We start from the raw sequence: 18,184 nt of genomic DNA on the forward strand, positions 1-18,184 counted from the left end.
TTAGTAACTGGCATTGGTCTTCACCGTTCATACATGTATCTACCCATGTAACACACACCCATCCCACTTTTGACACAGGTAGGAATCATTTCTTTCCCGCCTGGATAGCCGCGCGAAGGCAGTGCTTCCAGAGAGACGTCACACCCCTGGCCAATCAGCCTCTTCGGACGCGGTGACGCTATTCCTGAAAGTTCCCTTCTCTAAGGTGGCACTTCTGGGGACTGATAACGTCGGCTGCGTTCTATTTTTAGTTGGCAAGTTCAGCTACTGTGTCCGCAGCGAGCCCGCTTTCTTCCAAACCAATCCAGTTTCTCTGGGGAGATGTTCTCCGCGTCCCGCAAAACAAGAGAGGACGCCAAGCGCTTTCCTCCCCGCCTCTTTTCCAACTGAGCATCATTTCGACAGCGGGTGACTTAAGTAGGAAGCGGGTGGGGGAGTCCCTCGGGCAACTCCGGTTTTGCCAGAGGCGCGGAACTGTTTTTTTCCTAAGGAAAATATTGCACAAGTTAGAATCCATTTTAACAGTTTCGATTCTGCTCCGTTTTGTACGGCCGACACTCAGGCTGAGATTTGCACTGGCGCGGAAGCCCACCTCCGACTTACGAGCTGCGGCACAGCCATGGCTTCGTGCCTTTAAAAAAACAAACCTCAGGGTTGCATCCAACTTCGAGTAGACCCACTGAAATGAATGGGACTTAAGCTAACACTGGATGCAACCTTCAGGAGCCACATACGTCCGCGAAAGAGCGCAGGAGACGCAACCTGATCCAAGGCAAATACACTCGCCCGCACACGCGCATGAAGCCCGACCTTCCGCAGACCTAGGTACGCCTGAGTGAGTCCCAAGCCTTCAACCGGGCTCAGGCGCGCCGTTTCTTTGGCTCCCAGCCTAGCGCCGAATTTGCCCCGTCGCAATCCGATCCCGCGCGTCCTCGATCCAGAAGAAGTCCGTCTCCCAGAGCGCAAACGGGGCTTCTTCTCTGAAGGAAGGGAGCGTGCTTAAGAGTGGCAGGCCGAGCGCGCAAAGCGTCCCTCCTGAACTTCTGCGGTGTTCAGAACAAGAGTGGCGTGTAGGGAGATGCGCGTGAGAAGGCCAGAATAGAAAGGGAGGCTGTGCAGCCTTCGCGGCGTCTCCTCCAAAAAATTATTTAGTGTCCCCCGCCCTCCTCCTCGTCCTTCCCTTCCCTGCCCGACCGGGGCGGGAGGAAAGCAGCAATGCCAAAGGCTTCTCCAGGAGGAGATCCTGCCAGGGAGAAGGGAGCCGGAGGAGGAGCAGGCGCGGGGGCTTGTTCGCAGGTCTCCCTTCCCCGCCTCTCCCCCTACGCGATCCCGGCGGCAGGAAGGGAAGGGAAGGGAAGGGAAGGGGCAGGCAGGGAAGGCGAAGAAGAGGGAGGGAACTGCCTGTGTGGAAGGGGGAGGGGCCCGGAGCTGTTGCCGCCGCCGGGCTGCTGAGGCTGAGCTGGGCGGCAGTCGGAGCGCCGGGGCCTTGGACACGTCGAGCTGGGAGGGGGGGAAGCCAGAAAGGAAGCGGGGTGAGGCCGGCGGCCCCTCACGAGGACGCGGGCCGATTGTGCCCGGCCGCTGGGCGAAGGGGAGAAAGGAAGGAAGCGGCCGCAGGAGGAGAAGCCGCGAGCAGCGCGGGCGGGCGGGGGAGAGAAGCCATCCGCCGCCGCCGAGACAAAGAGCGGAGCCCGCCGGGGACAGCAGCCCTCTCCTCGCCCCTCTCTCTTCGCCGCGCCTCTTCCTTCTGCCATTACCAGTCCGCGGCCGCTTCCCTCCGCCTGGGCCGGAGAGTTCCGACGCCCCACAGGAGCCCGCGGCGAGCAGACCGCCCCCCTTCGCCTCACAGTCAGGTAGGCAAGGAGGGGAAGGAAGAAGAGGAGGATACTGAGCCGCCATAAACTTGTGGCGGCCGCCCCCGGGGTCGCCCGAGGAGTCGAGGGAGGCGGATTTCGGGCTCTCGTCACGGCGAAGCCCTCCTCCGCCCTCCTCCCCGTCCCATCGCCGCCGGGCCTAGCTGGTGCGCCCGTGTGGAAGGAAGGAGGGAAAGAGGGGAGCCTCGGGGATCCGCGTCTCCGCCCTTCCTTTCCTTCGGGGTTTTGAGACGGAGGGAAAAAAGGGATTTTGAGGGGGTGGAGAAGGAGGTGGGGAGGCAGGAGGATGGAAACGCAGATTTGAATGGGGTGGTGGTGGTAAACTAAATTGAGGGATCCGTTTTGTTATGCATGGGGGGGCTCTTAGAAAAAGGCTTTCTCTTTTTTCCCAGAAAACTGTGGGGGATGAGAACTACCGTCTAGCGGGGGCCTAGGAAATAGAGATGGGTGTGTGTGTGTGAGAGAGAGAGAGGGAGAGAGAGAGAGAAAATACATGTTTATCTTCCCCAAAGAAGGAGTTAGATTAGGGCTCCTAAAGGAAAGAAGGGCTAGATTTCTCTTTCCAGTGGGGGGGGGGGTCGAGTGGACCAGAGGAGAGGCGGGGACGGTCCATACAGAGAAGTGTTCAATAGCTGGCTGAGTGTTGCGAAGCCCTGCATGAGGGAGCTAGGTGTATTTGGAGGGGGAGGGCGAGGGGGAAGCAGGAGGGAGGAAGTAGGTGGTAGCCAACTCCCCCCCCCCTTAATATTTAAGCAGAGGAAACTTGCTGTCGGGGGGAGGGGGAATACCAAGCCCAGCTTCTTGACTCCATTGTGAAGTGGAAGAAGTGGGGCTAGGAGCGGGTTTTAAAATAGGGAGAAATTGGTGGCCCTGGAGGAGCACTGTGGTGAAGTGAATAGGGTAGAGGTAGGAACAGGGTGTCAGGCAAGCTGAAGTGAGGGCTGGGAAGTGTTTTACCTCTGCTTTTTTCTGGTTTGAAATAAAGATGGAGCAGCAGCAGCTCTGGCTCCTTGAGTTTTTGGCAGACAGCTGCTGCTTTGAATCAGGGTGGGGAATGGACGCTACTTAGCATGAAATGGTGACTAGGGAGCACTATGTTTTTTTCCTCATTCTTTCTCATCTATACAGAATCATAATTCTGACCTACTTTATAGGGCAGTTGTACTGAAAATGCTGTAAAGTTTTGTATAAATGTTAAGTACTACTATTATTTTAACCGGATAATCACTTACTAATTTTATAGTCTGATCCAATGCAAGTCTTTGTATGTGGTAAGTCCTGTTCAGTTATTTGTATATGTGTGGATAGGATTGTAGCTTTACAATGACTTAAATTAGGATATTTTGATGAAATGTTAACCATTTTCTTGTTCCATGTGTAAATTTGCACTTAAGGTATGCCCATGTGTTTTCTTAAAATACTGACATTTTCTTTCTTTGTTAGCCTTTACTTAGGGACATTTCAGGTTTTATGCAGAGGAAGCCCAGGTACACTCTGCATGAAACTGCAGCCAATCATGGCTCCCTGATAAAGTACACCTGTATGATATATGTGTTTGCTGCATTCACACGTCACATTTTTTTATGTATGCTGGTCTGTGGTGTATGCTGGTCTGAGGCAATGCCACTCTTACACATCTGTGGAGGCAGCAGTTTGCCTTGTTGGGAGTTTTATGTGGGGGAATCAATGATGGACAGAGCTGGGTACTCATATTCCAGCCTTCAGGTGGATGGTAAATATTATAGTAATCGAGCCTTCCCCAAAACTGTTGCCCTCTAGATATTTTGGACAACAATTCCCAGCATTCCTGACCATTGGCCATGCTGGTGGGGCACCAGGTTGGCAAAAGCTGTAGAATTGTGAGAGCTACTTCCCCTAACATTGAAACACACTACAGGTTACATCAGAAGCAACCCTTAGCGCAGATCAGCCTTCCTGAACTCAACCTGCAAGTATTGGGAGTATTTACATGTAACAATAAGCCGGGGTTCCTCCATTACCCAGGCTTATCATTTATGAGCAGTGTGCTAGTAAATACTGTCAAATTGCTCCATCTTATAGTGGGAGCAGCTGAACAAACCACAGACCTTGGGTCTGTGGTTCGTTTAGCATGATGTGTGAACCTGGACCTCTGGCTTGTCTCTTCTCTGACACTAAACAAACTGTGGACTGAAGGTCCATGCTTTGTTTAGCAATTCCTGTTTGCCATGGGGAGTGTGTATTGGCATGCTACTTGTACACAATAAGCCAGGGTTCCAGAGGAAATCTGGCTAATTGTGACGTATGAACCAGGTCATTGTTGTTTTTTACAATGTCATCTATAGTTTTAAATGTCTGTTCTAGACACACTATGCAAGAGTCAAAGACTGTAGGCATTGCTTTGATGAATATAGAATCCTACTTTTGAACTGTTTCTTGATAAGAGCATTCCCAGTGTAGAACTGCTTCACTTCTTTCCACAGTGCCTCTGCCCACCATGGAGGGGATGACTTCTTTTTCATCATCATCGTTGTTGTTGTTGTTGTTGTTGTTATTATTAAGAAAACAGTGAACTTTGGGATATACTCACATGACATCAGTGATCATTATCTTCCTGGACTGTGTATAAATAGTACAGCATTAAAGTGTGTATATTCCTTAATAATTCCATATATAAATACCTGATTCTGTTTACCTTTATTCATGTGAAAACAGCTTTGATGCTCTTTAGGGAACTTAGGGGTAAAAATTTGGTTTCTAAGTCAGCTTTGATGGTTTTTACTCTTGGCAACTCTTGGAATACATTTTTGTTCTGGCAACCGGCATATGATGGTATGTATATCTGTACTTTAGAAGATTAATTATGCCAACAGGTAGGTTTGTGCTGAGCAGCTATTGGTGCTTAATGACTGAAATAGCCAGAGGCAGAGAATGGCGCCTGTCCCCATCTCAGTGGTGTTCCTAGTTGCAATCCAGTGGTGAATGGCTGCCATTCTTCTCTATGAAAGTCCTGGACTTGAGGCCAGCACTGTGCTCACCATCTCTAACAACGGTGACTCAGCCTCGGCCACCAGGCAACTCATGTGGTCCTCTCCATATATATCCTCCTGTTGTGATGAGCATGTATTAACAACCCTGCAGAACATTGTTGTCAGAGGTGAGGTTGGGTCAGCTTATCTGCTTCAGGAGTAGGTGTGGTGAGCGAGAATGTGCATTGATGGTCATTGTGGCTTTTGGAAAAGACTGGAAATTTCCATCCCCTCATCCACCCATTAAACTTGATATGTCTTTATCTAGTTATTAAATAAAAGCAAATGTTAGTTATGCTCAGGTAGTTCATTTAAGATTTTAAGGGGGATGTTCTAAATAAATGGTATCTGGAATATTTACTTAAGATGTAAAGATTGGTCAGCCATCAGTATGCCCCATAGTTAAAACATATATTATACCAGTGCCGATGTTCAGGATTAGGGTTTAAAGCTTCCACCAACAGGTGGAGGATACTCATATATGTACTCTGGAATAATTACATTGACTTCAGAGAGAAATATTCTGCTTCTTGCCATTATATATGAATGCCAAATGTATATAGGTATATGATGCTGGGTGTATCTTAAATTCTATTAAAAAAAACAGTTAAGTCCTGTATAATCTAGAGGTTCGATAACAACTCTTTAAAGTTGTTTCATAATATAATTTTTTCGAACTTGATCACTGCTCCATTTTTTTCTGTTATTCCCTTACATTGGTTCATTTTGAATGGTCATCTGAAATAATATTTTTTATGTATAGCGTCTGTAGTTGTTTACTGAATGTTAGTTAATGCACTGTAATGCTGTGCAGTATAGTGCTGTCCTAGGCTGGCTTTCTCAATGATTTGTTACATTCTAATAAATTAGAAAGTAACGATCTAGTAGGTTTTTGTAGAATTAATCTCAGTTATAAGCAATATTCCTTTTTTATATAACAAGAGCAATCCCAAGGATACTTACTTAAACTCAGTAGGACTTGTAAGTAAATTATTTTTAGGACTATGGTGACTTTTACATAACAGCTGCTTATAACAATACTGAATAGATGGTAAACCATTTGAGAAAGTACCATACAACTTCTTTGTTCTTTGTATAGCACTTAGGACATTCCTGGGGATTGTTTGTTGTTCGGGGCAATGAGTAGTAAGAAGAATAGCACTGGGTTTTTTTGTGTGTGTTAAAGTGGTAGGGAAGGGCTGGACAGACTTCAGGATTGTGGGATCTAATTTGCTTTTTAATAGAACTTCAAGATACACCAGTCAGAGCCTTGTGCAAAAGTCATATGCTTAGAATCAAAGAATTCTGAGCCTAGCAATTTGCTTTTGTACCAGAGCTGACCAGAGTTCATAGCCCTTCCGCACACAAGTCTACTCCTGGTTACCTCAACCTTTTTTTTCTGTTTTAGCAGTATAATTTAGGGTGGGGAGGGATGGAGTTATTTTGTTGTTGCTATTAAACTATTAGGAATTAGAAATCCTTGTAGATCTACTGCATATCACCAGGAGATCTACCAGCAGATCCAGATCTACCTTCTGCCTATGCCTCTGGTATGACAAAGAAGGCTGGAGAGCATTTTTGGGAGCAGAAAGTTAAAAACTGGTAATATCCAACACATATTACTCAGCAATAGGTGCTGGTAAATACTGGTTTAAAACTTGAGACCATGGGAAATAGTGTTAATAATGAAGAATACTGAAAAATATTGGTAAATAATGTTTTCTCTATTAACATATACTATGGAAAATAAAACAAGAGTTCTTGCTGCTGAAATACTTGATCCTTAAGAAATGCTTCACGTCTGACATTTTTCTTCCTGTAGATAATGTTCATGTTCATGCACCATGTTAAACTAGAGCTGGGAATGCTGGCTGGCAGATGATGGGAGTTTTAGTTCAATGTATTAGGAGGGTGGCAGTTTGGGGAAGGCTGGGGGTAAACCATGGTTCTGCAAGACGTGAACAAACCTAGGCTCCTCCTAGACTTTCATACTTCCCCTTTTGCCTTTTCCTGTGTGACTGGGGGGAGGAGTTCAGAAGCTTCCATTTCTAGTTAACTGTGGCTTCATTTGTCTGAAATAGGAACTGTGGTTAACATTAACTATGATCAGTTTAAGCAAGCCAGCTTCAGAAACCACAGTTTGGAGTTGCCTTGTTTAAGTTAGCAATTGTTAATGGTAACTTATTTATTGCTGCAGATGACACGACAAACCAAAGTTAACTAAAAGTAAAAGCTTTGGAATTCCTCCTCCCAGCTGCACAGGAGTATGGGGGAGGAAGAGGGAGTCACAAGTCTGAGAGGGGACTAGGCTCATTCATGTCTTGCTAAATCATGACTTAGTGCAATATCTGAACGTAGCCAGTCTCTGAACCATGTATATATTCAGTTGTGAAGTATGCTGTGTGTTTTGCTGTGAGTATGTGGGTTGGGAAGCCGATGTGTGTGGAGGAGTCCCAATCTAACAGAATAAATACAGTTAAAAGGTGATGGTGTATGTATTTTTTCCTCTAATTAAAGATTGTCTCCTCGTTGGAAAAAATCCTATATACAGTGGCCCTTGTATGACTGCAAGGGAACAAAGAATGAAGAATCTGAGGTTTAGAAACTTGAATTTCTGCCTGTGGTAAATTGGCACAAACTCTTCACCAAAGTAATGTTCCTTGATTTGGCTGTCTTCAGTGAACCCAAAAGCAGTTCAGTCAACTGGAGTGTACATTTCCTTTTGTGGTTCTATTCACAACTCCAGTGATAGAAGCTTCAGCATCAGCTACTCTGCTTCTGTAGTGTCCACATGCGCAATTCTCTTGTGATTTAGCTATCCTTTCACCTTAGTTTATCCTCTTGCCATACAGGTAAAATGTTATAGCTGTTCCATACTTCCTTTTAATAACAATAGATTTATGGAGGAGTTTGAAAAGGATGCCAGTTCAAACCACTTATTTGAAGTTCAAAAATAGTATTAAAGGCCAATTGATTTAAATTTGACTGTTGTTAAAAGCTCCCCCATACAAGAAGAAACGTGTGTAAAATATTTTCTATTTTAAAGCATTTAATTAGAATGACACATTTTGATATAACATGCTTTTCATATTATGGCAGAAACGTTTTATTTTTACTTGGAAAAAATGCCTCTGTGTCAATGAAAACATATATTGTTCGAGAGGTAATATTGTTGGCTAAAATTCAGGAATTTATTGCTGGAACTAGCAAAACTAATTTTCAGCATATTTGCTGTGGTTTACTATAGTTCCTACAAGGTTTCAAATATTCTCAGTGATGGGTTTGAAGGCCAACATAGCAGTATTGAGAAGCCCTGGATAGAATTCATTTATGCATGTTGGAACAAGCCAGAGGCAAGCATGATGTGGCCCCTTTGATATAATGAGAAGACAAGCACTTAGTATCCACTGATCGTAGTGAGTATAGCATCTGTGGTCTTTATCAAAATACTCAGCCCTATACTAGAGGTGACGCCTCTAAGTATGAGTCAAAATGCTTTGTGGCTTTACATCATTTTATCTGAGTCTAACAAAAAAAAGCACAATCATCTCACATACAGACAAAAGTGCTATACAATCTTTATCAGATTTTCTTTTCAAATCTACTTGAGTTAAGTAAATGTACCCTTATTTCAATAAACACCTCATGAATACTTTAGATTCTATGGAAAGGGATTGTAGTGAATAAAAGTGTCATTGTAACTTATGAATCACCCCAGCTTTCCGATGTGATATCTGGAGCTTTTTAAAGAAAAGATTATCCTAATATCTTCTAAAGATAAAAGAACTTAGAATACTTTAAAATTCAAGAAACATGAACCCAGGAACTGGCATCCATTTTGTGTAGTACCATTTTATTGATCCAAGTTTCTCTTGCAGATTTAATTAGTTACATTTAATCATCTTGTCATGCATTATTCTCTAGTGTTTCACTGTACACTTGAACAGATAACATTTTCTTCTTTGGGTGAAGGCTAGCATTTATGTATTGCATTGATATCATCTTTCAGTCTTCTGAAAGATACCAGGTATTAGATTTTGTACTTCTGTCAGAATAATAGAAATTAATTAGAACAAAACATTAAAACCAGGACTGGAAAATATTTCAAATGTTGAGTATCAGCATTATTTATTTATTTACAATATTTATATACTGCTCCACATCAAAGATTTTGGAGTGGTGAACAACAAGATAAAAGAATAAAACCCCATAATTTAAACAGTTAAAACATTTTAAAAGAACAGATTCTGAACTTAATGAACTGCACCTGGTCACTCAGGGAAGGCCTCTCGAAATAGCAGTTTCTTCAGGAGGCACTGAAAACAACACAAGGGTGGTGCCTGCCTGACCTCCAAAGGCAGGGAATTCCACAGGAAGGGGGCCACAATGCTGTTGGACTCTAATCGGGCCCTCGGATGACCTCAGTAACCGGGCAGGTTGGTAAAGAAGAAGGTGCTCTCTCAGGTATCCTGGTCCCAAGTTGTTTAGGACTTTGTACACTAGTACTAAAACCTTAAACCTGGCCCGGTAGCGAATAGGCAGCCAGTGCAGTTCCCTCAGCAAAGGAGTTACATGCTGAAAAGGTGCAACCCCCGACAATAGCCGAGCTGCTGCATTCTGCAGTAGCTCCAGCTTCCAGACCAGCCTCAAGGGCAGCCCCACATAGAGTGCGCTGCAGTAATCCAGTCTTAAGGTTACTAATGTCTGTACCACAGCGGCCAAGCTATCGCTGTCTGGGAGAGGCAGTAGTTGGCGAATCAGCCAAAGCTGGTAAAAGCCACTCTGAGCTGCAACAGCCACCACTACTACCACTACTACTACTACTACTACTTATTTATTACATTTCTATACTGCCCAAGAGCTGGACCTCTCTGGGCAGTTTACAAAGATTAAAAACATTAAAAATACAATATACAGCGATTAAAAACCATTTAAGCTTGGAAAAACATGAATTTGACCAGCCCCGTGCAATTTGACAACCTTGAACCGAATTCCCATGGGTCATGGTAGATGTGCAGATGCCCTTTGTAAATGGGGCAAAATAACATCAGATTGTGATTGTGGAGCTGAAAAACAAACTGTCCAACACATAGTGACAGAGTGTCAAAACAGAGCTACAATGGAGACTTTGCTGATTTCCTGGCTGTGACAACAGAAGCAAAAAACTCGTATCTGTAACTTAGACATACATTTGTGATCTTCCTGTCTATATTTTATATTTCATATTTATTATGCTCTGTGTTTTTATTGTAACGTGATATGAATGTGCCATACGATAAATAAATAAATAATAGAAACCATTTACATAAACACATGAACAGACAATATACACAAAAGAAATGTATATCTGAAACAACTTCAAACAATCTCGAAAAAAAACAACCATAGCCATAAGACATTCCAGGATTGCTTAAACACTTATCATATACTCTCGAATGCCTGGGAGAAGAGAAAGGTCTTAACCTGGAGCCGAAAATATAACAATGTTGGTGCCAGGCTGGCCTTGTCAGGGAGATCCATAATTTGGGGGCTACCACTGAAAAAGGCTTCCAGCGACAGTGATGGATCTAGGAATACCCCCAAACTACGGATTTGATATTTCAGAGGGAGTGCAATCCCATCCAGAACAGGCAATGAGCCTATCTCCCAGACTCAGGAACCACTCACCCACAGGTCTTCCGTCTTGCCAGGATTCAGTTTTAGTTTATTGGCCCTCATCTAGCCCATTACTGAGTTCAGGCACTGGCCCAGTATTTGCACAGCCTCTCCTGATTCAGATGTCACAGGGAGATAGAGCTGTGCATACTGATGGCACTTGGCTCCAAATCCCCTAATGACCTCTCCCAGTGGCTTCATATAGATGTTAAACAGCATTAGGGACAAGATGGTACCTTGCAGCACCAAGGTACCATCTCAGTTGCTGAGGGGCCAAGGAATAGTCACCCAATGTTACTCTCTGAAATTGGCCCTGTAGGTAGGACTGGAACCAGTGTAACACAACATAGTTACAACACAACTCTGCAGCTGGTTGTGTAACCCAATAACTCCAACAGAGTTGATCCAGGAGGATACCATGGTCGATGGTATCAAAAGCCAATGAGAGGTTGAGCAGAATTAACAGGGTTGCACTCCCCCGTCCCTCTCTCGCTAAAGGTCATCCATCAGGGCAACCGAGGCTGATTCAGTCTCATAACCAGATTGAAAACCAGACTGGGAGTTAGCGTTTAGGAGAGAACCCTGTTCAGAACTAAATAGGGGCATGGGAAACAGATTTATAGCTACTAATGTAGTATAGGGAGCTCAGATGACCAAGGAGTTTGAGGTTTTTCAATGCATACTGAAACATATTTTTAGAGCTGTGGCTCACATGATACAATCAACGATTATTTGTAAAAATGGAGTAGTTTTGTTTCTGTACCTGAGTGTCATATATCACAGTGCTGTTCCTTATAATCCCCCCAAAGGATCATTACAATATTGAAAAAAAATAATCATGCTCTGAAACCCAGTGTTTGAAAACTTTTCCCAGAGAAAGTTGTAGGCATTTTAAATAAGGTAGTATATAGTTTTGGCTGGTGCATTCAGTGAATGAGTTCCTTCCAATTCAACAGTGTTACTTTGCTTCAAGCTGCACAAGCAGTATAATGCATGCGTTAGGTTGCCAGGCCCTCACCTTGGGGTGGTGCCTGTTTCTTCAGATGTACTGAGTGTGACTTCAGCCCATCTTTTGCCACCTCAGCCAGTCCCTCTGCCCACCCTCATCATACAGGGTGAGGACAGAAGGGATAGCTTGGACATGGTGGTACAGGCACTAGGAACCTCAAGACTAGATTACTGCAACATGCTGTATGTGGGGCTGCCTTTAAAGCTAGCCTGGAAGCCACAGCTAGTGCGGAATGCAGTGCTTCAGCTGTTGTTGGGGGCTGCCCCTTTTCAGCAAGTAACACCTTTGCTGAGGGAACTGTACTGGCTGCCTATTTGCTATTGGGCCTGGGTTGAGGTTCTGTTATTGGTGTATAAAGCCCCAGACAACGTGACCAGGATACTACCTTCTCCCTTGTCAATGTGCCTGGTCACTGAGGTCAGCATATGAGGCACTTCTGGTGGTTTCTCTTGGGCCTTCAGGCCATTTAGAGTACCCTTCAAGGAGAGCTTTTAATGTACTGGCTCCCTCTCTGTGGAATTCCCCACTAGTTGGTGTCAGGCAGGCATCAACATTGCTCTGTTTTCAGTGTCTGCTAAATAATTTTTTATTTAAGCAACCCTTTCCTGAGTAAAACACTGGCCATGGTTTTATTGGTAGAATTTGATTTTAAATGTTTTTAATCCTTTGTATTTTGACCTTTTTTAAATTACTGTTCATTGCTCTGGATTTTTTTTTTCAGATGTAGAGCAGTTTATAATTTGCTTTTATATAAACCTTTTAGCAACTTTGGCTGGTACATCAACTGTGCTCGTTTCTGGACAGGGATAGCTTAACCACTGTGACCCATGCATTAGCAACCTTGAGACTGGAGTACTGTAATGTTGTCTACGTGGGGCTGCCCTTGAGCCTGTTTTGGAAGATGTAGCTAGTGCAGAATGTTGCAGGGAGGCTGTTGAATGGAGTGCCTTGCCATGCACACATAACACCTGTGCTGAAAGAGCTACATTGGCTGCTGGTTTGCTACCGGTATTTTTATTGACATATAAAACCCTAAACAATTTAGGATGAGGTTACCTGAAAGATAGTGTCTCCCCATATAGACCTATTAGACCATGATGATCTTCAGGAGAGGCCTTGCTGTCTGTGTCACATCCTGCAGAGTGTGATCTGGCAGCAACATGGCAATGGGCTTTCTCTGTGGTGGTGCCCTCCCTCTGGATTGACCTCCCCTCTGCTATATGTCAGGCACTGGTAATGATGTGCTTTTAACGATTATTAAAAACTTAACTATTTACGTTGATGGCCCCAACCATTGACTTGTCTAAATGTTGTTTTGTTATTATAATGATGTCTTGTTTTATAATTGAACTGCCCAGAGAGCTTCGGCTATTGGGCAGTATAGAAATTAATTAAATAAATAAATTGCTGTAAACGGTTTCAGGATTTTTAAAATGGGAAGTGATATATATATATTCTAAAATAAATACAATAAAATAAATGTTGTAATTAAAACAAGGAAGTGTGGGCATGAGGTCTACTGGCTGCAGACCTGCTTCTTTCCTTGAAAGGCATAGGCACTCTCTCTGGGTGTGAGCCTGCTAATCTTATAAGCCCTTAATTTATTTGGATATATTCTTCAATCAGCAGTGTTAAAACAAACCACTACATTCTCACATGGCTATTATTACATTTACATCCCACTTCTTTTTTGCAAGGACCTCAAGTGGTTCAATCTCCCCCCCCCATTTTATTCTCATAAGAACAAGCAAATGTTCTTGACCTGATAATTTAATATGGTATATGGTACTAGCCAATTAACAGTATGATTAGAGAAATTATGGAAGCAAAGTATATGCATAACAAAAGGAAATGTTTTAGAATAAATTATTCAGTTCTTGTGAAGCTGGAAAAGTCTGCTGGATCCTGCTACAAGCAACATTTTCCCCCCAAACCTGAAGAATTATTTCACTGATCCATGGTTCTGAGCATCTAGTCCATCTTGGTAATGTTTCAGCATAGTGTCAAAAAAGACTCTAAATTTTTAAACTATGTTCCTGAAATACTAATTCCTGCATTTATTTTTGGGTTGTTAAGATGAATGTTAAAGTTTATGATTATTTAAGTATGACTCTTTGAGGGTCTACAAAGGATTCATAGACGTTTGTGTATTGGTTAAGATCTTTCATGTGCTTTTAACATTTCAAGTTAACTTTTGATGGTGTTACAGTTGTTATTTTGCAGTAAATTAGTGGAGAATCTGATTAATGGGAAGTTAGTAGACAGGAAATTATCCAGAATTAGAAGCTAGAGCAGTCAGTGTTCTAGCAGACAGCTGCGCATGGCAATACATTTTGTTCTTTTTACCACCTACACTTAATCCGTTTTGGAGGAGGACTGAAATAAATGACGGTGTATTTGATGTCAGTTGGCTGTGTTATCAATCCATATGCTTCTGTCTTAAATAAACTAAGGAAAACCTAATCACAAAGTTGAAATGGATTGGAAGATATGGAAGGTTTTCTTCCCAATCCTGATTTTATTAGAAGGTGAAAATATAATGGGTTGTATCCAGTAGTGGCTTTATACTAGTAGAAATAATTTCCATTCATGCAAGACTGGGCACCTGAACTTCACTCATTCTCCCATACCCCCTGAAAAACAGTCCTTGGGGGTTGGGGGAACCCTCCAGAATAGTATGGAATGCAGCGGAGGGTTCCAGTAGGTTGGAACCTACTGGAGGTAGGTAATCTTCAGAGGTCTTTCTCCAGGAGCCCCTGCCAGAGGAAGTGAGGTGGGTGGCTACCAGGAAGAGGGCCTTTTCTGCTGTGGCACTCTGAGTATTGAATGAGCTCCCTAGAGAGGTTCGCCTGGCACCTACATTGTACTTCTTTCGGTGCCAGGTGAAGGCCTTTTTATTTTCCCAGCATTTTAGCACTCTAGTCTTTTAGATCTGCTGTTTTATCTCTGTATTTTAAATCTCTGCATTGCTGCTAGGTTTTATTCTGGTTGTACTTTTATGTTGTAGTTTTAAACATTTAAATTTTATATTGTTTTATGTTGTATTTTGTGGTTTTAATTGTTGTGAACTGGCCAGAGAGCTTCGGCTATTGGGTGGTATAAGAATGTAATAAATAAATTGACTCAGATGGAAATGAATAAGCCAGTCATATAATGTCCATTGCTGAGAAGATGGTCACAAAGGCATAACATTGTTATAGTAAGAATCATAGAATCAGGGTTGGAAGGAGCCTACAAGACCATCGAGGGTAGGGTTCAAGGGAAGGTTGAGGCTGCTAGCTACTTGGTGCTGGAAACAATCTCCTCTTCAAAGGGAGTTACTCTGTTTTCTGACTTTAACAATGGTGATCTTTTAAATTATCCTTGAAGGAAGTAATCGAAACATTTTCAACATTTGACCTATGTAATTAGCTTTGATGTTGGGATAGAAAAGGTGAATTCTGAAATGTGTAATGAGATAGCAAGTGGTTGATGAAACTAAGGTCAGACTTTGGTGAGGATTCAAATACTGGGTTTATTTAGATTCCAGCAGTGCCTTTGTATTACTGCTCTTTGTGTGGGAATTCCTATTATGAGATTGACGGAAGGTTTTCCAAGTTGATACTCAGAAAATAATACTTGCCATATGGGGGCAAAGGATTTTTTGAACTGATTTGGGTTTTCTCCTTTAACCCTGAACATATGACTGTCCCTAAGTAGGTGTCCCTTATTGATGATGTAAAATGAACGAATGTGGGGTGTAGCCAATTAGTCCCTCCCATCAACAGAATGTCTTCTGTCAGTGTAACATGGAGCAGTGATTCTCCTTCCCCCCTCGCAGCCCCTCAAAATGTGCTCTGGAGGCTTGGGGGACCCTCTGGAGCAGAATTTCAGGGTGGGGGTGCAGAGAAAGTTCCATTGTACAAACAGAAGCCTGCTTGTGTGACTTCGGATGTTGCCCATCAATTTTCTATGCCATTTGAGAGATGGTGTCAGACCCTGGAAATTTGTGTTTTTTGTTCGTTTTTTAAAAATAAAAGCTGCAGTGTTCCATAAAACCTGGGGATGAGAGTGGGCTTTGTTTCTCCATACTTCCATTTCCTGTTTTTCATCAGTGATGATTGATTCAGTTTGAGTGTGCCTTTTACTCTCCCTCCTGCCTTTTTTTTTTTTTATCAGGTAGTCAGCCAAGGACTAGATCTAACATTTTATGCTAAATATGAACCCTTGTTTTCAGTGTTTTGTGTGTGTGTGTGTGTGTACGTACGTATATGTTCGTGTGTGTGTGTGTGTAATTTAAATGCTTAATTTAGGTGTTGAGGCATTAATGTGTCAGTTTTGTTTTACTGTAGTGATCCAGACCTGATTGTCAGGGTGGCTGATGAGATATGTAGGGATAAGAACTCTAACATTGCTGCCTAGCTCTTTCAAGAGATGGAGCCAAGTATATTCACTCTTATTTTGTTTACAATTTTTGAAGAAGCTTGGTGTTTCAGTAGCTCATCCCACCTTTTAGCTCATTTGCTGCCTGCCTTTGTTAAAAGGAAAAGTGATGAGCTGGGAGTGTATATTCTTCATAGATATTGGTTGCTTAAGGAACTGTTTCCATATTTGTTTTCCATTTTCATGGAAATAGGTAGGATTAATACAACATAGATGTATGGTTGTAACTTATATTGGATATCTTACTAGGTTGCCATTAGCGGGTATTGGAGATAGAAGCTAAATGGGAGAATGAGAGTGATTTTTAGACTGAGTTTGAAGACTGACTTGGGTGTAATGATAATAGAATTATTTTGTGCATCAAAGTTAAAAGCTGAGGCTGGTGGAAATACTTTCTTTCGGTTTTAACATCAGATAGATTCAAGCTCAAGCCTACAGTTCTGAGCTTTTAATTTTGATGCCCAAAAGAATACTGTTATTGTTTAAGGCCAATGTTAGTCCTCAAATTTGGTCTGAAAATCACTCTCCCACTCAGCTATGTAGAACATGTGTAATTGATGAGAGGAAACGTAGTAAGAATTAGGGTGGAAAAACAGGCTGCTTGGTGGCATCCATTCCAGTGCAGTAGGTGAATACAAAACAAATGAATGGGTTAAGCCCTATCAAGTGAAATTAATCTAGAGAGAGGTCTAAGTATAATTTGCAAGCAAAAGCTTTTGGGTGTTGTTATCTTCATTTTCACCAAGAGTAATGTTGAAGCTATTTGTTTGTTTTTTGCTTAGAAGTTGCATTATACCCTTTCCACTATTTTCTACTCAGTACTCCACTATTGCTTTATTTCTCAAAGAACACCTATTTTAGGAATTGCCTTTATTTTTGTACAGAAGTGCAACCTGGATTTTTACCTTCCAAATTACGATCTTTTCCTGACAGATAACTTAGGGCGCAATCCTATGCATGTTTATACAGAAAAAAGTCCTACAACTCCCAGCATTAGCCAGCTAGCCTTGCTGGCTGGGGCATGCTGGGAGGTGTAGGACTTCTTTCTGCTAAAAATATACATAGGATTGTACTCTTAATCTCTTACTGCTGTTATAGCTCACTTCTGTTTGTGGGTGCTTTCTGGGGAGTAGGCAGTATAAAACCTACTGATGGCTTTTTTTCCTGAACTGCAAAATCTGTGTTGTATGATGACTTGTGCTTAGTCTTGTTCTGTAGAATAAGGGGGGGAAGAGCTTTGGGGAAAAAAGTAGCACGTGTACACATCTTTCATGCAGCTGAGCAAAGAAATCAATTTTTTTTCTCTGTATGAAGGTATGTATAGCTCACTGGTGGGGTTAGCCCACGTCAGTTGGGTTGTGTCCTGATCTAAGCTGCATCACCAGCAACACCACCACCATTAAAACACAAGAGAAGAAGGATAAGAGATTAATGGATAGAGAAGAAGAAGATCTATTTTATACAATAAAAACAAAGTGGGTCCAATGTCGCAATTTAGGGATTAAAATGGGTCTTCGATCTGAGACATTTTAAGGCTTTTTTTCACAGGTAGTGAGGATGCTGGGATAAAGAATGCTGTTTGTTCAGGAAGGACCATAAATTATGGGCTCCCCTCTCCCATCATTCAGATGTAGCCCTCAGCCATATGGAATAGCACCACAGGGAAGCAGCCCATGCTACTACAGCTCTGTATGAAGGGGGCTCAGTATCAAATGACATGTGATCCTAAAAGCACTGTTAGAAACTATGTCTGGTTAAAAAAAAATTAATACTAGGCATTCCCCCCCCCCCCGATTTTTATTGGGACTGTAGCATGCAGGGGAGGAGAAGTTTAACTCCCCCCCTTCTGTGATCCCAGTAAAAATCCCCCCATTCTGCAATTAGCCTTAGGCAAGCCTTCTCCACATACTGTAGTCCTGATAAAAATCAGGGTATCTTGCCCCGCACTTAGTATTAAATTTGCTAAAAGACCCAGATGTAGTTACCAATGGCACATTTAGCAGCACATATAATTTGAGCCTAAAATTACTGTGTTGGCACATACCCTTAAGTGTTGGGAATTGGGATATAAAGCAGAGTTTGTTTCCAGGAGCATATACATATGTAGCCTTCCCCATTGTGGTGTTTTTGGCTACAACTCCCACCGCTTCAGCTAGCGTGGAGGGGAATTTTGGGAATTGGTGCCCTACAGTTGCTTTGGACTACATGTTAAGGAA

General features: G+C 42.7%; 1 protein-coding gene across 1 annotated transcript in view; it reads left to right on the top strand.

Moving 5' to 3' along the window:
• Positions 1-1,518: 1,518 nt before the first annotated feature.
• NCK2 (NCK adaptor protein 2) overlaps positions 1,519-18,184 on the top strand; it is a 77,898-nt gene continuing 61,232 nt past the window's right edge. Inside the window, exon 1 of the mRNA XM_084844490.1 lies at positions 1,519-1,853. The gene's annotated coding sequence lies outside the window, so the exon portion shown is untranslated. The remainder of the gene's footprint in view (positions 1,854-18,184) is intronic.

The sequence above is a fragment of the Heloderma suspectum genome, chromosome 3 (assembly GCF_057233095.1).
Source record: "Heloderma suspectum isolate Gila_16-S chromosome 3, 16-S_ref, whole genome shotgun sequence".
NCBI lineage: Eukaryota > Metazoa > Chordata > Lepidosauria > Squamata > Helodermatidae > Heloderma > Heloderma suspectum.